Source organism: Bubalus bubalis, chromosome 3 (assembly GCF_019923935.1).
Source record: "Bubalus bubalis isolate 160015118507 breed Murrah chromosome 3, NDDB_SH_1, whole genome shotgun sequence".
In the NCBI taxonomy this organism is placed as follows: Eukaryota; Metazoa; Chordata; class Mammalia; order Artiodactyla; family Bovidae; genus Bubalus; species Bubalus bubalis.
In genome coordinates this window covers 147,045,081-147,070,704 of record NC_059159.1, presented here as the reverse complement: position 1 = coordinate 147,070,704, position 25,624 = coordinate 147,045,081, and the positions used below count along the sequence as shown (strand labels likewise).

The window sequence follows — 25,624 nt, the reverse complement described above, 5'->3', positions numbered from 1 at the left end:
TGGGTGTTCATTGGAAGGACTGATGCTGAGGCTGAAAGTCCAATACTTTGGCCACCCGATGCAAAGAACTGACTCATTGGAAAGCACCCTGATGCTAGGAAAGATTGAAGACAGGAGGAGAAAGGGATGACAGAGGATGAGATGGTTGGATGGCATCATAAACTCAATAGGCATGAGTTTGAGCAAGCTCCGGGAGTTGGTGATAGACAGGGAAGCCTGGCATGCTGCAGTACATGGGTTACAAAGAGTCAAACACAACTGAGCAACTGAACTGACTGACTTGAGGATGTAAAGAAACTAGAACCTTCATATATTGATGCTGAGAATGTAAAATGGTACAAACATTTTAGAAAACTGGCAATTTCTTAGAAGCTTAAACATAACTTTATCATCAGTCAGTTCAGTTCAGTCATGGAGTGCATCGAGTCGGTGATACCATCCAGCCATCTCATCCTCTGTCGTCCCCTTCTCCTCCTGCCCCTAATCCCTCCCAGCATCAGGGTTTTTTCCAATGAGTCAATTCTTTGCATGAGGTGGCCAAAGTACTGGAGTTTCAGCCTCAGCATCAGTCATTCCAATGAACACCCAGGACTGGTCTCCTTTAGAATGGACTGACTGGATCTCCTTGCAGTCCAAGGCTCTCTCAAGAGTCTACTCCAGCACCACAGTTCAAAAGCATCAAATTCTTTGGCACTCAGCTTTCTTCACAGTCCAACTCTCACATCCATACATGACCACTGGAAAAACCAAAGCCTTGACTAGATGGACCTTTGTTGGCAAAGGAATGTCTCTGCTTTTTAATATGCTACCTAGGTTGGTCATAATTTTCCTTCCAAGGAGTAAGCGTCTTTTAATTTCATGGCTGCAATCACCATCTGCAGTGATTTTGGAGCCCTAAAAGAGAAAGTCTGACACTGTTTCCACTGTTTTCCCCATCTATTTCCCAAGAAGTGATGGGACCAGATGCCATGATCTTAGTTTTCTGAATGTTGAACTTCAAGCCAACTTTTTCACTCTCCTTTCATTTTCATCAAGAGGCTTTTTAGTTCTTCACTTTTTGCCATAAGGGTGGTGTCATCTGCATATCTGAGGTGATTGATATTTCTCCTGGCAATCTTGATTCCAGCTTGTGCTTCTTCCAGCCCAGCATTTCTCATGATGTACTCTGCATATAAGTTAAATAAGCAGGGTGACAATATACAGCCTTGACATACTCCTTTTCCTATTTGGAACCAGTCTATAGTTCCATGTCCAGTTCTAACTGTTGCTTCCTGACCTGCATACAGGTTTCTCAAGAGGTAGGTCAGGTGGTCTGGTATGTCCATCTCTTTCAGAATTTTCCAGTTTATTGTGATCCACACAGTCAAAGGCTTTGGCATAGTCAATAAAGCAGAAATAGATATTTTTATGGAATTCTCTTGCTTTTTCGACGATCCAGCGGATGTTGGCAATTTGATCTCTGGTTCCTCTGCCTTTCTAAAACCAGCTTGAACATCTGGAAGTTCACGGTTCACATATTGTTGAAGACTGGCTTGCAGAATTTTGAGCATTACTTTACTAGCATGTGAGATGAGTGCAATCGTGTGGCAGTTTGAGCATTCTTTGGCATTTTCTTTCTTTGGGATTGGAATGAAAACTGACGTTTTTCAGTCCTGTGGCCACTGCCGAGCTTTCCAAATTTGCTGACATATTGAGTGCAGCACTTTCATAGCATCATCTTCCAGGATTTGAAAGAGCTCAACTGGAATTGTCACCTCCACTAGCTTTGTTCATAGTGATGCTTTCTAAGGCCCACTTGACTCCACATTCCAGGATGTCTGGCTCTAGGTCAGTGATCACACCATCGTGATTATCTGGGTCGTGGATCTTTTTTGTACAGTTCTGTATATTCTTGCCATCTCTTAATATCTTCTGCTTCTGTTAGGTCCATACAATTTCTGTCCTTTATCGAGCCTATCTTTGCATGAAATGTTCCCTTGGTATCTCTAATTTTCTTGAAGAGATCTCTAGTCCTTCCCATTCTGTTGTTTTCCTCTATTTCTTTGCATTGATCACTGAGGAAGGCTTTCTTATCTCTCCTTGCTATTCTTTGGAATTCTGCATTCAAATGGGAATATCTTTCCTTTTCTCCTTTGTTTTTCACAGCTATTCATAAGGCCTCCTCAGACAGACATTTTGCTTTTTTGCATTTCTTTTCCATGGGAATGGTCTTGATCCCTGTCTCCTGTACAATGTCATGAACCTCCATCCATAGTTCATCAGGTACTTTGTCTATCAGATCTAGTCCCTTAAAACTATTTCTCACTTCCACTGTATAATCATAAAGGATTTGACTTAGGTCATACCTGAATGGTCTAGTGGTTTTCCCTACTCTCTTCAATTTAAGTCTGAATTTGGCAATAAGGAGTTCATGATCTGAGCCACAGTCAGCTCCTGGTCTTGTTTTTGCTGACTGTATAGAGCTTATCCATCTTTGCCTGCAAAGAATATAATCAATCTGATTTCGGTGTTGACCATCTGGTGATGTCCACATGTAGAGTCTTCTCTTGTGTTGTTAGAAGAGGGTGTTTGCTATGACCAGCGCATTCTCTTGGCAAAACTCTTATTAGCCTTTGCCCTGCTTCATTCCGTATTCTAAGGCCAAATTTGCCTGTTACTCCAGGTGTTTCTTGACTTGAAATTTTACTCCCTGGTGTTAATATTTCTCCTAGAGTCATGAAAACAGATGTCCACAGAAAGACTGGTGCATAGTGTTTATAATAGCATCAATCAAAAAAACCCAAATCTAGAAAAAAAAAAATCCAAAAATCGACTAAACAATAATCTAAATGTGATATATCCATACAATAATATGCAGCAGTAAAAAGGAATGTTCATTATGTTACACAGTGAATTAACTTAAAAATATGCTAAGTGAAGGTAAAAGTCTTAAGTTCCATTGCTACTCTATGCTCTATTTCTGTAAATAAGCAGTAGGCCTTATGTAATACATTGCCCTCTGCTGACCTTATTTTATATTCACTTTTTTAAGAGCATTTCTTTGTGATCTCTCACAGCAGATTCAAATTTCTCCTCTTAGAGATCACGTTTTATAACTTTTAATGTGTTAGGTTGAAATTTTAGCTACTGCTTATTATGTTCCCTTATCTTGGAAAATATGCTCTGTCATTATTTCATTCATCAAATGATCTCTATGAGGTAGATTATTATGATTCCTATCAAATAGGTTAGAGAGGTGACAGGCCATGCTAAGACTTAGCTTCAGTGACTCCTTTTCTGAACCAAGAGTCTATTCTGGAAGATCATGTTGACTGTACGTGATGTGCCCTAAAGCTGTGTGTGTGCCCCCTCAGCTGTATGACTCCATGGACTGCAGCCTGCCAGTCTCCTCTGCCCATGGGACTTTTCAGGCAATACACAACTGGGTTGCTCTGACCTCCTCCCAGGGATCTTCTCAACCCAGGGATCAAACTCGCCATCTCCTTCATCTCTAGCATTGACAGTCAGATTCTTTACCACTGAGCTACCTGGGAAGCCCCCCAAAGGTATATGTGCATTTAATTTAGGTGTGAGTTTGTATGCTTTTACTTGAACTACTGACAAGTTATTCAGGATAGCTTTGGATTATATATTTATATTTATATTTATATATATATATATATATATATATATATATAAAACACATGTAAGAAATATTCTTCTTCTTGTCTAATTGCTGTGGCTAAGGCTTCCAATACTATGTTGGAAGAGAACTGTTACCTTTCAAAAGCATAAAATGTAACTTTTTTTTTTCCAATTTCTGGATGTCAAAATGCTCTCAGTTCTAACAGAAAACTCTAATTATTTGTATTTAAAGCAGTTTTAATAGTCTACCAAACTCAGGATTGTTCCCTTACCCATTTTCGAGGGTCATCTATTTCCAAGGTGCTGACATCTCAGCACCAGGTGGTTTCTGGTCCACATGTTGTCTTGGTCCTTGCACACTGTCACTTCTAAAACCTAGGTTTCTGAAACATGGTCTATGACATTATAGACTTTTCCCCATAGCATGTCATGCTCCTGTTCAGGGTCCTACCATGGTCTCCAGATACCAGAGATCCAGTCTCTATCAGCCTTACCCAGCCACAAAACTCCTTCCCAGTTGATGGTCTGGTTGAAAGAGGAGTGAACACCTTCACTCCTTTCAGACTGACACATACTTAAGGGCTTTCCTTTGACTTCTCTGTAAGAGCATACTCACTCTGTGGGACAGTTCATTCTCCTCACAGAACTAGAGATATGGAGGTGGGCAAATGAGGACACGGTCTCAACAGGCTCAAGGATGTCAGAATTCTGAGTTGGCAATGACCTCCCTGCTTCCCCGTGGTCTCAAGGTGTCTCGAGTAGCTATGGTCATCACATAATCACACTCAAAGTTAAGTAGCAAGGTCCAATACAAGGCAGCTTCTCCTCCAGAAAAATTCCTCTTATGAAACCCTCTCCCCCTCCACCACTCCTTACATCTGATTGGTCAGCTTTTGGTCTACCCCTACACCAAGAGGTAAGGCACCTTTCCTGAGAAAGAATCCATACTTCAGGAACTTTTGAGGTTCTCCTGGAAGTCATTTGGGTAAGTGTTCCACAGCACCTCCACTGATAGCCACAGCACCCCTCCAACCCTTACTGATGAGGTTATCAGGCTGTACAGTCTTCCTAACAGGTCTCCTAGCTAAGCTGTAGGGAAAGGGAAATTTGCATCGGCCTGACCTTGGATCCCCATCCCAATCCATTTATGGAATTCCACAATACCCATCCCAGAGCACTAAGCACAGGGACCATTTCTCCAGCACTCACCCAAGTCTAACTCAAGTGCCATTCCCTCCTTATTGTTGAGCTGCTAAGTCATGTCCGACTCTTGTGAACCCGAAGACTGCAGCACACCAGGCTTTCCTGTCGTTCACAGTATCCTGGAGTTTGCTCAAACTCATATTCATTAAGTTGGTGATGCTATCCATCTACCTCATCCAATCGCCATTCCCTCCTTACCTGCTGGTAAACCTCTTGGGGTGGAAAGTTTATTACCCATTTTCTTCTGCTCTGCTGCCATTATGCAACTCATTATTAGTCCTCCAGGTTTAGCTTTAGCCAAGTTTATGCAAAATTACAAAAAGTCATTTAAAGTACCTGCTTCTGGCATTAAATTTCCCAGAAGCAATTTTGGCACTCAAAGCCAATAATTTGTCCTGTGGTCATTGCTGAGTTATGTACTTACCATGGTGCACTAAGCTAAGCCTTTTAACCTAATTATAATAGTGGAAGAACTTCAAAGGTAACACAAAAACATGTTATTAACTGTACTACTGTGGTCAGGATGAAGGGGACATAGGGCATTATGTGAACTCTGTACTTCCTGCTCAATTTTGCTGTGAAAGTGAAGCTACTTTAAAAAGTTTAAGGGGAAAAAAAAAAACTTTATTAGGTCTAATATTGTACCAGGCCCAGTGGTAGAAGTATATGTATCTTAGGGTCCCTGCTGGTCCCTAACCAGCCTTCACCTTAAAGTCCCTTCTGACTGAACCTTTCCATTTCTACTGAAACTTCTCTTCAAGCCTGTAAGTCAGTGGTGAAACAGTACCCATTAGTCTTTATGTCACGTGTTTTTCCTAATTCCCTCTGCTGTTACCTGCTCAGTCTGAAAATTGGCCCGTTAAGTCACTTTCCAGCCTTCCTGGCAACCAGAGTAGTGTAATTGCAGCACCAACTGATGACTCACAAAGGAGTCACTACTTGGTGTCATTGGAACACTCTTCAAACTGGTTTGGCAGTTGAAATGTTCTTGCCCTTCCCCTTATGTCTTCCTGCCTGAAAGAGGGGTGATGGCATTAATAACAGTCATTGTGACAAAGAGGAGACCTGAAGAATGGAAACCATGTGCTAGAGTTCAAACACATCTTTCTAGAAAAGCTAGAAAGAATCTAGGCAGCAATCATGAAGCTTCCTTACTAGCACTGGGTAACCGTCATATTTACTTGAAATGCAAATTTATCTAAGCTACTGATGTTAACAGCAGTTCAATTACTCCACCCATAGATTTTCTTACAGAAAAAATATCCTTACACCAAAATAAAACTTTAAGTTATGAATCCCAAGAAATATAGCAAAATTTTAAGTTATGAATCCCAAGAAGTTAATACACCTGCTTCCCTCAGGTGGGCCAATAACTAAACTTTTTTTTAGATTTATAATACTGTGTCAACTTCAGGCATACACCAGTGATTTGTTTTTCATAGGTTATAAGATAGTGAATATAGTTCCCTGCATTATACAGTAAATCCTTATCGCATATGTATTTTATGTATAGTTTGTATACATCTCTTTGCCATCATCCCCCAACTTCCTCTCTGGAATAATCTGTTATTAAAAATTCTGAGTGTTATATGTTGATTCACTTGTTTTATCTTTTAGTTTTCACATATATCAGTAGTATCCTAACTGACTTCACCTTAGTTCTCTATTCTTGTTGCTGCATATGGCAATCTCATTTTTTAATGCTGAGTAATATTCCATTGTGTTTGCATATACACACCTTAAATCAATTGTTGATGGTTGTCCTTGCTATTGTAAACAGTGCTGCTTTGAACACTCGGGGGCTTGTACCTTTTTCAATTTGTTTTTCCTCTCCCAGGTACATGTCCAAGAGTGGGACTGCTGGATCCATAAGGTAGCTGTTTTTAGTTTAAGAACCTCCATACTGTTCTCCATAGAGGATGAAGCAATTAACATCACCACCAACAATATAGGTTTCCCTTTTCTCCATAACTTCTCTACCATCTATTATTTGTAGACTTTGCTGATAGCCATTTTGACTTAAGTGAGGGGATATCCAATTGTGGTTTTGAACTTCTCCATGTTAAACACTTTCCATGTGCTTTTTTAACCATCAAACTTTTCTGAAGGCACTACGTCCAATCCCCAGGAGCCCCCTTCCAGCTCACCTCCAACCAAGATCCCAACCACAGGAGGCAAAATAGGAAGCACAAGAAAGAACAATCTGGAAAATCAAGTTCGATGGGATGGGGGAAAAATGAAGGTTGGCTGGTGTGGCCCAAAGATTTTAACAATAAGATGGTTAAAGTTCATTTAGAATACCTTTATAAGCAAAATTAGGGAAATTGTGAAACATTAAAATCAATGTAGAGAGGAAATTAAAGCCCCAATTGGTCAGAGGTGTGGAACATGCTTACACCTCCTGACCTTGCTTCCACTGTATCATTCTCTGAAGAACTGGAAACAAGATGGGAAACTTCACTGACCCGATAGTCTTTTAAACATATTACTGTTCAAATCATTTGAAAAAATTTTAAGCTGCTCCCCAATATGGTTAAGTGTTTGAACTAGGCTGGAGAAATGAAGAGGGATAATGAACAAGGTAGTGTCTACTTTAGAAGACTCATTAGAATGAGAATTATTTCAAGAAAGTAGAATGTCCTAAGCAGATGTAATTACTACAAAGACAAAACCATTCCCAAAAATGAAAGAGTAGGGTATGGCTGGAGTTAGCTTCACTAATACACATCTGTGAATAGTAGAATCAGCAAAGTACTGCAAAGAAAAAAATCAAGTACTTTAACAGACCTTAAATCTAAATACAGAATAAAAAATCGCATCTAATTCTGAAAGGATGGTTAAGAATGATTTAAAAGCACAAGTTTTAGAAGTATTATTTTTATTAGAAAGATATTTAATAAAATATGTATATATCTTATAACCTTTCATTTTTGCCGACCTTCTAGTCCTTGCACATATTAGAGAGAGATTCAATCACAGGATTATATACCAGAATGGGTGCTCAATGCAATGATGGATTCCCACACTATGCAATACCACCCTTAAGAAGTGCTCCAAATTTGAAGTCCAGAAAACAAAAAAAAACTAGCAATGCATAAATACAGTGTAGGAAAAAGCAGAGTATTTCAAAAGTTTCATTAAATGCCTTCTGGATAAAGAGTTACAGAGGGGGCTACAGCTGGCAGTGTCATGAGCAGAAAAGGGAACATGACCAAATACAAAACTATGCTTTCCCAAACTTTTCAGCAACCCCAAAGTGAGATTACATGAGCAACTATACTTCAGAAGTCTTAAATTCTCAGCAGTTGATGTTCATATAATGCTGCTGTTTATAAATCACTAAACCAAGCACTGCTTCTTTGGTATGCCAGCAATGTTTTCATTCATGAGAAACTCTCCAGAAAAAAGTGTTTACACCAAAGCAAGGTACCAAGGAAACCAGTTACCGTGGTATAATAAGGCCCTAAGAAAGGCAGCAGGTCGTATAGTTACCTCCTTGTGGGCAAAATCCCTGCCCGAAAACTATGCAACCTACTACCTCTTCCTAGGAACCCATTTTTTTCTTGCTGGTCTTCTACTTAGTAGATGGACTTCAAATTAACCTGTTAAATTAGGCCATATTTGTGTGTGTGGGTGTGTGGGGGGGGGGGGGGGGGGGGGCACACGGTTATTTCAAATTAAAACCAGTTAGAATTCACTCACTGATAGCTTTTACAAAGTTACTGGCCAGAATTCCCTGGCAGTCCAGTAGTTAGGACTCCATGCTTTCACTGTGGAGGGCCCAGGTTCAATCACCGGTGGGGAAACTAAAATCCCTCAGGCTATACAGCTAAAAAAACAAAAAGTTGGCACCACAGACTTTTCAAAACATTTAACAGAATACTAAAATTAAATATAATTTCATAAACTCTCCGTCTCTTTTGATAAACTAGAAAATCAGATGACAATATGTATAAACCCTCCTCACCACTGTCCAGTGAAGCTAACTTACAGCCTGTCCCCGTTAGATGCTGTTTCCTAGTTACAACCAGTCACTTCTAGGCCCAGGTTACCTGGGGTTTTGACCCTTGACGTAGAGTAACTAGAAGCAAATTCTGATCATGGTTTTTGTCACCATCAAAAACAAGCTTTCAGAGATTGTCTCACTGTACCATAAGTACTTTTAAATGTTTTAAAAAACGTAGTACTCAACCATTTGATTCAATTGCTAGGCTTGACCAAAAAGGGTATGAAATGTGTCCCTGAGTAATAATAAAAGATATAAATTCATTTTTCACCAGACCTTAGGTATTACTTAAATTTCCAATCACAAACTTGTGATGATATCCATTCTGGAGGCACATGTACTGGAAACCCACAAAAACAACTTGCCAAAAATTTCTTGAACATTCCCACTTTTCTTTGGCACACCAAAGGGTAATGACTATAAAAGGCCCCTTACCCAACAGGTCTATGTCTAGTTTGAAGACCAATTCTGGAACCATGCAGGTTTCCATCTATATGTATGCCAGGGATGAACTAAAAAAACATAAATCTAACCCAGGGTCAATCACCTGGTTTGGACCCATCCAGGAGAGAATCTGATGTTTTCTCTCATGCAAAGTTGCTGCAGCTTACAGCACTGTACAATGGTGCCTAAGATACTGAGATTCATGACAGATGGAAATATTTGAGAAGAGGTGACCACTCTCTCACCTACACTTTGCCTCTTTCTCTTCTCCCAAAATAAAACAAATGCCAAGCACTTAAAACAGGGAGTGTTAGCTGATTATAAGGGCCCAAGGGCCCTTCCTTAGAGAAGGAAATGGCAACCCACTCCAGTACTCTTGCCTGGAAAATTCCAGACAGAGGAGCCTGGTAGGCTACAGTCCATGGGATCAGAGTTGGAGACGACTGAGCAACTTCACTCACTTTCAAGGTAGCATATGACTTGGCCATTGGAAAAAAGCTGAAACATGGACTTTTTTAGGAAAGTCCTAAAGTTCCACGATTAGAAAAAAGCTAATCAAGGGTATTAAAATTCAAACATCCCTTTCAAGCATTATCCTCACATTTTCTTTAAAACAACTATAGACTTTCTAAACTGACAAGCTTCAGAGGACCTCCCTTTGTGAATGAAGGCCCATTTCAGGTTTTGGGGACCAGGGCAAAGCTGACATCTTAAGGACTTAAAAAGGGAACGAGAGCTGAACCCAAGAAACCATTTCTCCTTTTCTAGGCTAGAGAGTGAAGGTGTCCAAATCAACATATCACTGCAACAGTAGTTACAACAATGCCTAAGGTCACATAAACACCAAATTGGGGACTGAATCATAATCAACCTGATTTCAATTTAGCTCAGACAGTACTTTTCCAGTTTGTATTTACCTTTCCCACCTAGGATCTCACCTTGGACATCTGTACCAGGGGCAGTTAACCTATTCACAATTACAAAAATGCAAGATGCCCTATTAAGATTTCTTGAAAGTTACATACTTTCTCCTCTTTGAGATTTTTGCTCAATTTCAAATTTCTGAAATATACCATACGTGAAAAATGTAAATGCTAAATCACTGTGTCTATTGTAGGTACACCATACTTGAACAGAGAATGTTATTATCAAGGACTTAAGTAAACTGTTAAGTACAAAGCAATGTCAAAATTAATTCTTCTGAGTTTTAGTATCATCTAGACAAAAACAAAATGCAGCAAGTCTACTCCTCAGGGAAGGCAATAGATTGTATAGTTATCTCCTGAACAGGGTAAAATCACTACCCCACAACTATACAATCTACTACCTCACTCTGATAGAGCAATCTTTTCTTCTGAAATGAAGACTGCAATCTCTTTATGGTGCATTATCAACATCAATCAAATTAAAATATACACTTATTCCAACATACAGAAATGAGAAGCAAAAAGTATCCCAATCCCCAATCAGTCTAGTCTCTAAAATAAGCAGCAACTTGAACACTATTAAGAAATGCTGCACTACAGCATTTTTACACAAGTCAATCTTAAATGCTGTACAATTAGTTATCAACTGTGTGAGGCTGTTTGGATGCAGATTTTTCTATCACCTTAGGAAAGACAGTAGATTGTATAGTTATCTCCCAGTGGTGGGTGTGACCCTAAAACTATACAACCTACTACCTCATCCCACAGTGAAGAGAATGTCCAGGGAGAATGCTGAAACTGGACCAGAGCTGGGCATCACAGGAAAGCTCTCTCCTAGGTAATCCTGGTTCTCCTGTGTGATTAAAGGAGAAAAAAAAAAGTATTAGACTACTTTCATTCACTGAATGTGAACTAAGTTGAACTGAAACAAACCTTCCAAAAATCAGCAATTTAAACTGTAGCAATATTCATGATCTAACAGTGCTTTTATTCCTTATATTTAGTATTATTCTAAATTCTTAGCTATCTGAATCCATGTATTTATAAGATTCAGAAATCATGATTTTATTGCATCTTATTTATCAACTTTAATTTTCTTAAGTTACCAGAACACTTATCCTTCCCTTGAGAAACCCAAAAACTCCATTACAAAGGAGGAACAGAAGATCCTCTAAAACACAAAAGTTCTGTACAGTATGCATAATCCATGATTAAAGGAACGGCAAAAAATATACAGAGATTCTAATTTTTAAATTAACGTACTCATGTATTCCATGCCAGCAAAGAAAGGCACTGTGAAGATCAAAGTGTGGAATCAAGCTATTTAACGTTTTGGTACAATACTCTCTGAACTAAGCAATATGATCAGCTTAGTTTTATAATCTAAATCTTACAAAGCTAAATCATATTAAACATCAGTCTTCAATTTACTTACTTCATTACTAAGTGGTGACTTACTAACAACCAAAACCTATAATCAAAACCATTTTTATGACATACAGCTCTATGTTATTAGAATTTAAAGTTCAGAAGTAACCCCTATACATTGGGTCAACCAATTTTCAACAAGAGTGCCATAACAATTCAATGGAGTAATTTTCAGCAAACAGTGCTGGGACAACTTAATACCCACACGCAAGAGAATAAATCTGGGTCCCCACCATATTTAAGTAACTTAAAATGAATAACTTATTTTAAAGAAGGGTAAAGAATAGCCATTTCTCCAAAGATATGATCAATAAGCAAAAAATGGCCAAAAAGTACATAGAGAGACACTCAACATCATTTATTACTCATTAGGGAAACCTGAATCATAATGGGACAGCACTTTCAGATCCATTAGGATGGCCATAATCAAAAGAGACCAAAAACAAAGGAAGCGTTATTGAGGATATAGAGAAATTATATTCCCAACTACGGTTGGAATGTAAAATGGGTCAGGTGCTTTGGAAAGTTTAGCAGTTCATCAAAAAGTTAATTCCACTCATATTTATATTCCTAAGAAAATTAGACACAAAACTTGTATATGAAATGTTCACAGCATTTGGAGTCAATAAAAGTCAAGGTTCAAACCCTGGCCCAGCCTACTCACTGCCACTGAAGCCATGTCCAAGTAACTTAAGCTTTTCTAAGGTCTCTGTAACATCAATTAATTGGACTAAATCATTTGTAATGGTAAGGGGAAAAGATTTACCACACCCTCGATATACATATGGCCCAACATTAAGCCCCTTCATGTGTGCCATCTTATTTAAGTCATATCATCTCTGTTTTACATAGGTGGAAACTGGTGCCAAGAAGTTTAATAACCTGTTCCAAATTATTGAGATCTCCAAACTTATCATATCTGAGCCTATTTCAATTCTACAAGGCCAGATGATGATTCAGGCATGAACGTGCAAAAAACTGCCCCTAAAAAGTCAAGGCTTTACAAGTCACTAGATGGTGATTGCAGCCATGAAATTAAAAGATGCTTGCTCCTTGGAAGGAAAGTTATGACCAATCTAGATAGCATATTCAAAAGCAGAGATATTACTTTGCCAACAAAGGTCCATCTAGTCAAAGCTATGGTTTTTCCAGTGGTCATGTATGGATGTGAGAGTTGGACTGTGAAGAAAGCTGAGCGCCAAAGTACTGATGCTTTTGAACTGTGGTGCTGGAGAATACTCTTGAGGGTCCCTTGGACTGCAAGGAGATCCAACCAGTCCATCCTAAAGGAGACCAGTCCTGGGTGTTCATTGGAAGGACTGATGCTGAAGCTGAAACTCCAATACTTTGGCCACCTCATGCAAAGAATTGACTCATTGGAAAAGACCCTGATGCTGGGAGGGATTGGGGGCAGGAGGAGAAGGGAACGACAGGGGATGAGATGACTGGATGGCATCACCGACTCGATGCACATGAGTTTGGGTGAACTCCGGGAGTTGCTGATAGACAAGGAGGCCTGGCATGCTGCGAATTCATGGGGTCGTAGAGTCGGACACGACTGAGCAACTGAACTGAACTTAACTGATCTTTCTCCAGAACCAGCATGTGTTGTATTAAGTCGCTCAGTCATCTCTCACTCTTTGCAACCCCATGGACCGTAGCCCGCCAGGCTCCTCTGTCCATGGGATTCTCCAGGCAAGAATACTGCAGTGGGTTGCCATTTTTTCCTCCAAAAGATCTTCCCAACCCAAGGAATGAACCCAAATATTGGTCCGTGACAGAACAATCAGACAGACTGGTCCAGACAGAACAGTTTACATCTCCCCCTCCATTCCATTTTTGGCAGAATATAACAAGTAATGGGCTTGAAAATTTGAGTACATATCTACTGTTTTCTTAACTTTTAATAAAGTTTTCAAAATCCAATACATGAATTTTGAATATATATTTTTAAAATTAAAAATTCATTTTTAACTTCAGTGGGGGTTAAAAAAAAAACCCCTGCATCAAGTTCTTCTACTCTTCAGCAGATCTCAGGTGCCAACTTCCCATTTTCAGATGGCAGGTCTATTCTAAAAGAGCCAGTTTATACCTTAAAATCTATGTCCAAGTACATGTACACTCACACACAACGACTTATGTAAAGACAACTTTCTGAAGCATCATTTCACATCTATCATCTGGAAAATTAATGAACAAATTCATCTTCTCATTTTAGGTCTACTATGAAGGGTAATAATGCAGTATACAATGCCATATCTTAAATATAAGTATCAGTAAGTGAGAATACTGAACCAGCATAGTCCTTACTTGTAAAACGACAAACAGTAAAACCAGCTGATACCTTTACCACAACCCTCAAGCCCAGCCCAGTTTTCTCATCTAAAACGTCTGAATCTTCATCAAACATAGGAATCTAAGATTAAATAAACACTGAATCTAAAAATGTATTCATTTTTCAACCTTGGCAAGTGTGGCCTGCTTATTTCATACTATTGAAGTTGGGAGTTTATGGGTGAGCAGCACAGCGAACAGGTATCTACTATGTAGCATCACCATTCATAATTCACAAGAAAAATATTTTGTATTTTTAAACAGTACTCACACATACACGTTTATACATATGTAACACTAAATACTAGTATTACGGTTGCTTTAGTCACCAAGTCATCTCTGACTCTCTGTGCTGTGCTCATTTGTGTCAACTCTTTGCAACACTTCAGACTCCTCTGTCCATGGGATTTTTCCGGCAAGAATACTGGAATGGGTTGCCATTTTCTCCTTCCCAACCCAAGGACTGAACCCATGTCTGCTGCACTGTCAGGTAGATTCTTTACCACTGAGCCACCAGGGAAGCCAAATACTAAACTAATATAGTAAGATACTAATATTCAACACTGTTCACAAATGAACACTAACTCCCACTCTTTTATTTTATACATTATTATACACATATATTGACTTTATGATCCACTGATGGTTTTCAATCTTCAGTTTTTCAGATTAACTCTGATTACAGCAAATTTTGGAAACTAAAATCTAATAGCAAAGAGGAAGTAATGTTTAGTTAAGCAAGCTTTCAGAATACAATCCATAAACTAGAATTTATGGATTGTAAGAACCCATGGAAATGTTCACTAAGAAATAAGGTTAAGTAAAACTCTTAACATACACACTGATCACAACTATACAATCTTTGGCTGGAGAAAGAAGTTATGTAGCTGACTAACGTGTTTTCATTCCTTAAGATTTTCCCTCTAAAGCGTATTTCAGAATCAGAGATCCAGTTTGAATCCCGGTTTCTCATTTACCTTGTCTTCAGACACATCAAGCGATAATCTCTCAGCTTTTGTTATTTCAACTCATAAAAATCAGACAAATCTTACAGGGATGTTAAGAGGGATTAGAAATAAAATACAAAAACCACAAAGTATACCAAGTGCAGAGTGGATGCTCAGTAACTTTCAGCTACAACCATCAGTATTAGACAATTCTAAAACATTCTTAGACAAGACTATCAGCTAGAACTATCTGAATGTGACCTTTTACATATTTTCTTTTCTAACAGTAACACAACTTCACATGCATTTTCTATCCTGTTCACTTACTACCTCAGTCTGGAGCTTGAACTCCTCCCCTCCCCATTAAATACCCTAGGGACCAAAAGTCTCAACTCAACTTGCACAAAATGTTTCTGTGCAACATGGCAGTACAGGAAAGGAGTTTACAGGTCAAGCAACTACGTGGCAGCTGTGTTCTTTTTCAAGTTAAATAACCTCCTTGAGGTTTAGTTCTCATCTCCAGTTGGAACCTAACATCCACACCTCACAGGATTGTTCTGAAGATTAGGAACACACACAGATCATCTTAGTGATCCATCTTAATGACATCTTAGCTGACATACTCAACAAATGGTAACCATTTTTCTTAATAAATTAAACCTATTTGAGAAACTAAAAAAACTAAGACTCCACCTGCAACACAGGAGATGCAAGTACAATCCCTGGGTTGGGGAGATCCCCTAGAGGAGAAAATGGCAACCCATGCCAATATTCTTGCCTGAAAAATACCATGGACAGAGGAGACTGGTGGGCTACAGTCCAAAGGATCACAAAGAGTTGGACACAACTGAACACAGTGCACAGCAAGACAGTTATTTTACCTTCTTGGGTATACTTGTGACAGTCAAAAATACTTATCTTCAATTAAATCATGCATCAATTTAAAATGTCCTGTGAAAAGGCAATCTACTTATTTATATGTTTATATTTATATCAAAGTTTCTAACACTTTTAATATCCACTTATATCTTGGTAAACGATAATGTATGACATCATATGGTTTAATATACTTGTATAGTCAACTTTGGCCAGAGTTCTTAACCTGCATCCATAACTAGCTTCAGTAACCACCAGAAATTGTATATACAATTTCCCTGCAAGTTTCCATAGCTTTTGCCACATCTGCAAAAAAGTCTATAACCAAAAGAATGTTAACTGCCATGGCATTAAAAACACATTTGAATATACATTCTAAAGGCTACATATTAATTAAAATATATCAATACCACCTTTGCATTTATCAATTTTCCTACTTAGTCCAAACACAGGCATACCCCATCTTTTCTACATACTTAATATCTATTAACAGTTTGATATTCTGAGCTAAAATGTTTTCTCCGGCAATCTGTATCTCACCTTTTATATTTACATACTCCTATAAACAAAGTAGCTCATAAAGTTCTACTTTTTACATACCTCCATCTCCATTTACATGCCATCTTACAGGTGACTAAACTTCATTTTTTTTTTTGTCAAACTTTTATACAAATACAACGAAGCATTTCCTCTGGTCTCATCACCAAGTTTCACTTGATGAGAAACACAAATCAAAATTAGAACACTGGCTACTTAATACAATTTCCTTCAAACACTCAGTTGAATATTAATAAAATTATCTGATGATGCTGCTGAATATTTAAACATAAATACATATACAAATTCTCCAATTGTATTTTGATTCCTTTGACAGAATACAGGCATTATTTTTAGCCATGGATTGCCCCATCAAGGTTAAGTTGCCAGGTGAAATTGACAAGATTAAGTTTTTGGCTATAACTAAGTTTTACTAACAAAATTAACCCACTTTTAATCTAAGATCTTAATTTCTTTTTTGAGAGGGGCTGAATTTTTTTAAAGGGAGGTATAATTGACATATACCATTGTATTAGTTCCAGGTGTACAATATAATTTGTTATTGTATAACTGTGAAATGATCACCACAGTAATCTAGCTACATCCACTAAATTTGTTATCCTACCAAATACTGCACTAAGGTTGAGACTCATGTTAAGTTTTAAAAGCTAAGTACTAGGTCATGCTTTCCAAAAGGACCATTTCCTTTCATTCACTTAGACACACAACATAAGGCATTCTAGATTAGATGAAATTATCTAAATTCTGAAATTAAAAAAAATGTCAATTCAATTCCCAATATTCCTCTGAAGATTCTGCAATGCAAATTGTTAATCTAGGGCCAACATCCCTGCTGTTAAGTACATTCTAAGCTACCTCCCTATATTCTGCTACACACCCTATAATGCACACAAATATTTAGGGTAAAGCAGAGTACTCCACTTGGGTGACTTGTTCTGCTTAGTGGTCCTTATATATACACCATTATTTTTCAGTCCTATCATATTTGACCTTCCTATCCTTAATTATACTGATATGTACCCAGGTTGAAAAGTCACCGTGTAATTCACACAATCCCCAAAGTCAAGAAAAGGTGGCTTCTTGTCATTAAATCCAGATTCCCCAGTTTACTATAACCAACCGTATCCTTAGTCTACAATGTATAAGAAAAACATTCTATAACTGACTAAAAAACTGGGGAGAAGGGAAGAAACCGCCAAGTGAACAAGTAGTGTAACTTCATAATGAATACTGGCACAAAGCAGAAAAAGCAGATTAAAGGAACATCATCATTAATATCTGCTATTTTAAAACAAATCATTCAAAATCTCCTAAAACATTCCTAGAGAAGCAAAAGTGATACTTAATGAAAGCATAGTTGTCAGCTGCCTCAGAGTCCTTAAATCTTATACCCAGAAAGAGCCTAAGAAATCAACTGATGAAACTGCCTCACATTTGAGATGAGGCCACAGACAGGGGACATTTTCAGCTGATAATCTGAAACACACTTAGCCAGAGAAAGCCAATTTCTGAAGAGCAGCTAAGCAATCCACTATCCATTTGGTGTGGTAGTCAGTAGCCACATGTCACTCTTGAGCACCAGAAATGTGACTAGCTCCAAATGAGATGTGCTGTTACCGTAAAAGACACTCTGGATTTCAAAGACTTAATATAAAGCAAAATAAAAAAGCCAGTGGCTCTCTTTTTATCCTAAGTGACTGTGCAATGTTTAGTACACCCACAGTCAAAGATCATGCAGTGATCAAGCCTTCTTTACTCCACCCGAGGTCACATTAGGGCAATGCTGACAACTCATTGTTGGGGATCCAAATTCTCATCCTGTGCTGTGCTAAGTCGCTTCAGTTGTGTCTGATTCTCTGCGATCCAATGGAGCCCACCAGCCTCCTCAGTCCGTGGGTTCTCCAGGCAAGCATACTGGAGTGGCTTGCCATGCCCTCCTCCAGGGGATCTTTCAAACCCAAGGATCGAACCCACGTCTCTTATTGTCTCCAGCACTAGCAGGCAGATTCTTTACCACTAGCGCCACCTGGGCATGTACATGGAAAAATCATTCATCAGTTAATATTCTGGGGTGAAGAGCCTTTACTGTCTAAATAAAAGCTTCTCCAGATTTAAAAACATTAAGTGATTAAAATGCATGCTGGCCACTGATTGCTAGCTCCTGAAAACAAAAGTGAAAGGAACATGTTCCACCAAGTATAAATAATCAGGGCCACTTTTAATACTCCTTAAAGACCAGTGATATAAATGGGGGGAAAAAAAAAACCCATTAGAAGAAATGTTCTCCAAACTTTTTTGATACTCATCTTCAGAGAAGTATTTTTGAAGGAATAAACATTATACAACAGAATCATCAGTTTCATATAACAAACTATTGATACTATTTTCTGTTTTTAAAAAATTCTGACCACCCACTGACTTGATTTCATAACCCAGTAAGTCAGGACCTACAGTTTGAAGAACCTGGTTTAGGATTCTTCATTTTCATCAATTTCCACTACAAACAAAGCTATTAGCTGTTGAAAGAAAAAGCACACAAATATCTATAGTGTGTTGTACTCTAAACCAAGAAATTCTAGTTAATGCTAACCACTCCACTCTCAAAGTTCACAAGTTTCACAATACTACCTAACTGGGTATAGTAAATCAAACACCCTCAAAAAACCACCGAAGTAACTTACAAAACGTTACTTAACTACATGTATTTTCTGAATATACTATAAACGAATCAGACTGCCATACAGCAGAAAAACTTGGACAAAGGACAATTATTATATTTTCTGAACAACGTTTCAATTTAAAATTTAACGTTTTAAATTAGTGCATGATTTTCTGGTCATCAGAACTGAATGAGGACTGCTAAATGAGGTTTTCAATCTAGCAACTGCGTGCCAAGAAAATAATCATCAGTAAAGTTACAAATAAAAAAAACTCATCCAGTCTTCTGATTTACTTAAAGAGTTCAACATTCACTATCCCCAATGCCTTTTCCCATTTGCCAGCCCTCTCAAAATCGAGAAGTCTATTTTAAAAAGCTTTAGAGTTGACCTCTGACACAGAGGCAGGGGGCCAGGCCGTACTGTAAAAGTTGGAAAGATTGAAGGCCATCGCTAGCCAAGGACATAAAGGTTACGCATTCCTCAAACCGGAATCCTCCAGGAATGTGCATCAGCCAACCTGCTTCCAGGGTGTGCAGCCCCCAAGTCAGGGACGGGGCCGCTGGCTGGGGCCCAGATCGCCATGCATGAGCCCGTCCCCCAGGGATCCCACTTCCTCCCGCCCGCCCTCTCCACTGCCAAGGACGGCCGCAGGGGTGGACCGGCTGCACAGCTGCTCCAGGACCGGAGGCTGAGTTAGGCCGGCGGATTAGCAGCAGGGAGGTAGCCCAGAGCCTGCCCGCCCGCTTGTCCCGGCCCTCCCCCGCACTTCCTACCTTCCCTCTGGCATCCCAGCCCCCAAGGCCAAGGTCTCCCCTGCCCACAAACCTGATAGCGGAAGTGACGTCAGGGGACCTGGCGCTGTCCACAGCCAGTCACGCCATAGCGGGAGGGAACGCTGGCCAATGGGCAAGGCGCGGGGGCGGGACTTCCCCCGCCCAAGTTTGATTGAAGTTGGGGGAAGGGCGGGGTGAAGAATGTGAAGAATGACCCCTCCCCCCGTCCGTGAGGCGCTGGGCGGGAAGCGGAGGGGGTTGGGACCGACCACGCCACGCGGCGCCCATCCCCCACCGGCGCCACCACCTATTGCGGCCTCTGCTCTCAACCCGCCCGCCCAGCTCGCTCCAGCCCTTCAGGCCTCCACCAACCGGTTCGCAACACTCCCGTTTTCCCACCGCCGCCGGGGGGGTCCGAGAGAAGGAAAATGGCGGCCCCGCGCTCGCCGTCCCGCCTCTGTACCCACCTCAGGCTTGCGGAGGAGGCCGCCGCCTGCCGCTGCCCTCCTCGGGGACAGCCCAGCCCTCGCGCCCGCCGCCCGCCGCCACCCGAGAGCTGCACACGAGGACCCGGATGGAGGAGGCGCGGGCGGGCGGGCCGCAGCAGCCAGAGGGAAAGCAGCGCGGGCGCCGGGAGGCCGAGGCAGGGGCGGGCTGAAGAGTAGCGCACGACCTTATTGGCGGGACCTTTTGACTGACGTGTGTGTCGCCCTTTTGCCTCAGCCGAGTTGGGCTGGCCGGACCCCACTGGAGGCGGCATCTGGACCCGCCCCGCACTGGGCGGCCTTCGGAGGAGGGGTGGGCGGGACCCGCCCGGGACCCGCCCACTTTGCCGCTCCCCGTTTCTTATTGGACGGCTGGGAGAGTGGTGGCGCAAAATCCTGCCTCTGCTCGTGAAGGACCGGCGCCGTCACGTGGCCTTCGAAATCGCGCCGGGCTGCGGTGCGCCGCGCTCTGGCTTTAGGACAGTGTACCACAAGCCTCACAAAGGACTGTCCCGCTCGCCGTCACCCCCTCTGCGCCTCCCCTCGAGGACTTAGACCGGCCCGCTTTGCCTCAGTTTACCCGCAAGTAGGTGAAGCAGTCCTGTCCGCCGGTTGCCCCAGGTTTTGAAGATTCTTGTGTTTTCAAAGTCATCCATAATTTTCCTAACTTAATAATAGCTTAAAACATGGTTCGTCTATGCCGATTATAACTTTCCAAACTCCAGAAAGCACTGGTTGAGTACCCTTTCAGATCTCTTTATGGCTGGGAGTCCACCACCTGCACCTCACTGTTTCTCTTACCTCACTGCTACTTTGTGCACAAGATACTAAAAAAAGACAAAACGCATTCTCATGGATAACAGAACTGTTTTTAACAGCACTAAAAATTTACCTGGTGCGTCTACATTTATGATCTCAGATGGCACTATGCTAGTATTCGTCTTAGTGCATGCAAAAAATGCCAAAGGGGTTACTTAGTTAATTTTGTGGGCTGAAATGAACAAGAGATGAGGAGACAAAACTTGAACTTGGACCTGAAAGATGAGCATGATTTAGGACTTATAGAAAGAAGATGTATTCAGAAAGAAGAGCATAGGCCCACTGGGCTGGCTGGAGTCACGCTGTAGAGAGATGGAGTCCTCATCCTTGTCTGTCCCCAGTACCTAGCACAGTAGGAGTGTGGCAGTCTGGGAGTGTAAAAAATTCTGTCGAATGGAACCAGTATCAATGATGTAGGCTGAGGTGGGAGGAAATGCAGAAAGGAAACAGGTCAGGATGTTGTTCAGTTTTGAGATGAGAGGTGATGGGGATTCAGCTACACAACAGCGACCCCACAGCACTATGAACTTTAGTGACGTTTTCTTCACATGTTCACCTACAAGTGGTTAGTAAGTTTGAAAAAGTATATATGAATTATATTACGCTCTACTTTCCAATCTGTGCTTCATTTTCTACCCTTGAAGGCCAACCAAACAATGCTGAAGTCTATAAAGAAAAAGCTTAATAGATTTGTCCATATGAGTGAAAACACAATAAAAAAAAAAAAAACCTTTAAAGTTAAAAGACAAGTGACAAATTGGAAAAACAATTTTGTATAATACATAGCAAACAAACATTAATTAGAATGTCTAGTGGTCAGGAGCAGGGACCTGAAACCAGGCTGCTAACTTTGAACCCTGATTCTACCTCTTCCCAACTAGACAGCTATGGATTTACCAAACCACTTATTCTCTCTGTCTCGGGTTCTCATCTGTAAAATGGAGATGACAACATCAGTTACCTTATGGTATTGTAAGGATTAAATGAGTAAACTTTACATGTGCTTAGAACAATGCTAGATAATAAAAGCCTTATATAAGTGTTTGTTAATATTAATCCTTAATATATAAAGTGGATTTTTTTCAAATCAGTAGTTAAAAGTGAATGACCCATTAAAATATAAACAAAAGATATAAACTGTCAGTTCGACTGTCAATCTTATTAGCTATCAAATAAATACAAATCAAGTTGTCTCCCAGGTCATCATAGGTCATCTCTTAAATATTCCATGAATAAATAATGATGATGATGTAAACCTAAATTTATCAGTATAGGAAGACTATGAGACTTACATTGTTATGAGAGAAATAGGTATATGACATGACCTTATAAATTTTAAACAACAGTTACCTCTGGGATTACTTGCAAACTTTATTGTCTTTACACCCTTCTTGGCAGTAAGTATGAATTGCTCTCATAATCAGGAAAAAAGTATAAAAGTTATCCAGAAACATTTATTTGTTCCCCCATAACCCTTGTCTCCTTTGTCTGTATTAAACAGAAACCAGGTTCTTAGGTGACAACAGAACTAGAGTGCCCTAAGATGTAACCATGGAGTCGCTAAGAGTCGGACACGACTGCACGACTTCACTTTCACTTTTCACTTTCATGCATTGGAGAAGGAAATGGCAACCCACTCCAGTGTTCTTGCCTGGAGAATCACAGGGACGGGTGGGCTGCCGTCTCTGGGGTCGCACAGAGTCAGACACGACTGAAGCGACTTAGCAGCAGCAGCAAGATGTAACCATCTGACTAAGTGCTGGCTTGAGATGTGAACAAAGTTTCTGGCTTCTGCCCTCCAAAGGATGGACTTGCTCTTTCTCTCCGCTTTTCTGATTTCCAGCTGCCTGAGTAGAATGGAATATACTGGAGAACCTCATGAAGCAAATCCCAGCCCCCTGCTAATGTCATACTGTGCTCTCCACTTAAGCTTGAATTTGAAAGAGATGTGACTTATTTAAGCCCCTAAAGTTTGGAGAAACTTTCATAGGAAGCTAGCCTGACCAGCTGGGAAAGCTCATGCAGTGTGCTCTCATTGTGTGTGTGGATTCTTAGGAGATGGAGAGGGCATATTGTGGGAAGAATATGAAGTTTTGGGAATAGAGCAAACTTGGATGAAAGGCCCAGCTCCTGTGTCCCAGGGACACCCTTGGACGGAGACTGAGTGTTCAATTAAATCATAGTAGGGTATGATTTGGAACTGCTAAGTAATGAACAGAAGCTGGTTGTCTTCACAGTCATTGTGAGAAAGGGTGGCAAGAGCTGCATTTGAATCCTTGCTTGGGACCACTCCAGTATTCTTGGGCTTCCTCTACAGCTCAGCTGGTAAAGAATCTGCCTGCAATTCGGGAGGCCTGGGTTTGATCCCTGAGTTGGGAAGGTCCCCTGGAGAAGGAAAAGGTTACCCACTCCAGTATTCTGGCTTGGAGAATTTCATGGACAGTCCATGGAGTTGCAAAGAGTTGGACATGACTGAGTGACTTTCACTTTCACACCAAGGGGGATGACCTTGTTGGCAATGCAGATCAGCCTGTCATAAGTCTTAGGTTCAAATTAGAGCTTGTTCCCATACTTCACCCTACCCCCAGCCTGGCCTCAACCTCCCTTTCTACTCCCAATGCTTGTGGGAATCCAGCACCTACCACTGCTCAGGCCTCCTGGAATGCTCATCTTTATCCTCACCTAGCCAGTTGTGGTCATCCAGATCTTTCCTGACCACCCAGTTTATCTCCTACCATCACTCTTTCACCATTCTGTTTTATAACATGTTCGGCATTTTAGCCCACTTTGAGCCCATCTTGCTTGTTTTCTTGTTCTCCCCACAAGAGAGCAAGAACCTTGTCTGAATATTCACAGCTGTGTCCCCATGTTCTAGAACAGGGCCCTGTACACAAAGTAGATGCTTTATTATCTCTTGAAGTGTAGAATTACAGGCAAAGACTAGGGCAGTTCACAGTGGAGGCTGAGCTCCAAGGATAGAAACTTTACCAGCAGGAGTCCAGGAAGTGAGAGCCTTAACCAGTAGACCATATGAAAAGCAGAGGGAGCAGCAGCCAGATGGGCCAGGAAAAGGAAGAGGTTTGGAGTCCTGAGAAGACCCACAGACTTCCATGGCTGGAGTTCCTGGAGTAGCCAACCCCAAATGACCAGAGGCCTTGCCATCTCAGATCCCACTTCTCGTCCACAAAAGTTGCTGTAGGGGTAACCTCAGGTCAGAGTCCTCCCTCCACCTTTGTGTGTGTGTGTGTATGTGTGTGTTAGTGGCTCAGTCATATCCGACTCTTTATGACCCCATGGACTGTAGCCCACCAGGCTTCTCTGTCCATGGACTTCTCCAGGCAAGAATACTGGAGTGGGTAGCCATTCCCTTCTCCAGGGGATCTTCCTGACCCAGAGATCAAACCTGGGTCTCCCACATTGCAGTCAGATTCTTTACCATCTGAGCCACCAGGAAAGCCCCCACCTTTGTTTACCTGCGACTAAAACTACTGAAGTAAAGAAAACATATTCCAGGGAACACCCTCTGACCCTGCCCTCCATCACCATCCCTCCCCAGGTGAGACTGGTGCTCTTTGTGCAGCTGCTTCCTCTGGCCCCTCACTCAGCATGCTGGGTCCAGATACTCAATTTGCCTTTTGGTCTCCCTGCTTTTTACAGCAGATTCCCTTATCTTTAATTTTGCCCTTAATCTTGGGGCCCTGCCTCAGTGGGCCCAGGTTTTAGCTTGGCACCTGGGGAACATGACCTTTTGAACTGTGGTGTTGGAGAAGACTCTTGAGAGTCCCTTGGACCTCAAGGAGAACAAACCAACCAATCCTAAAGGAAATCAGTCCTGAATGTTCATTGGAAGGACTGGTGCTGAAGCTAAAGCTTCAATACTTTGGCCACCTGATGGCTAAGAACTGACTCATTGGAAAAGACCCTTGTGCTGGAAAGATTGAAGGCAGGAGGAGGAGGGGATGACAGAGGATGAGATGGTTGAATGGCATCCCCAACTCAATGGACATGAGTTTGAGTAAGCTCCAGGTGTTGATGATGGACAGGGAAGCCTGGCGTGCTGCAGTCCATGGGATCACAAAGATTCAGACATGACTGAGCCACTGAACTGAATGGGGGACATGTTGATTTGGAGATTGATGTCTGGTCAGTGCCTCTGGCGATCTCACCCAGTCTAACTGCTGATGGCTCCAAAGGTCTCCTGTTTTCCTATGTAAGTGCCAGAATTTCTAAGGGTCACAGTGGAAGAAGGGAGGCCCCAGGTTTGGCCTACACCCCCAGCATCCCTAGGGTGAAGTGGGCCATTATTATATTGTTGTCACAGATTTCACTTTAGCCAGAGGTTGCAAACTGGTGATGGCCTGGAAGTCACATCTAGTTCGCAGAAGTGCTTTGTGATGCCCCTGCAATGTTTTAAATCTATTTTTAATTAGCTGACAGCTTTCAAAATAATCGAGATATTTAATGCTAAAAAGTCTAGATTTCTTGCTCTTCTCAAAAAAAACTAGAATCTCTGGCTACACTCAGCCTGCATTTCAACAGGA

At 41.0% G+C, this 25,624-nt stretch overlaps 1 protein-coding gene across 6 annotated transcripts in view; it reads right to left on the bottom strand.

Moving 5' to 3' along the window:
- Positions 1–20,383, bottom strand: part of ZNF169 (zinc finger protein 169) — a 97,429-nt gene extending 77,046 nt beyond the window's left edge. For 3 of the 6 annotated variants that reach the window (XM_044940313.2, XM_025282089.3, XM_044940314.2), the window contains exons 1-2: positions 19,780–19,883; positions 10,960–11,056 (exon numbers count right to left, since the gene is read on the bottom strand). The gene's annotated coding sequence lies outside the window, so the exon portion shown is untranslated. Of the gene's footprint in view, positions 1–10,959; positions 11,057–19,779; positions 19,884–20,246 lie in introns of those variants that run through there. The other 3 variants (XM_025282086.3, XM_006067976.4, XM_044940315.2) reach the window with 2 other exon arrangements.
- Between the last annotated feature and the right edge of the window lie 5,241 nt (positions 20,384–25,624).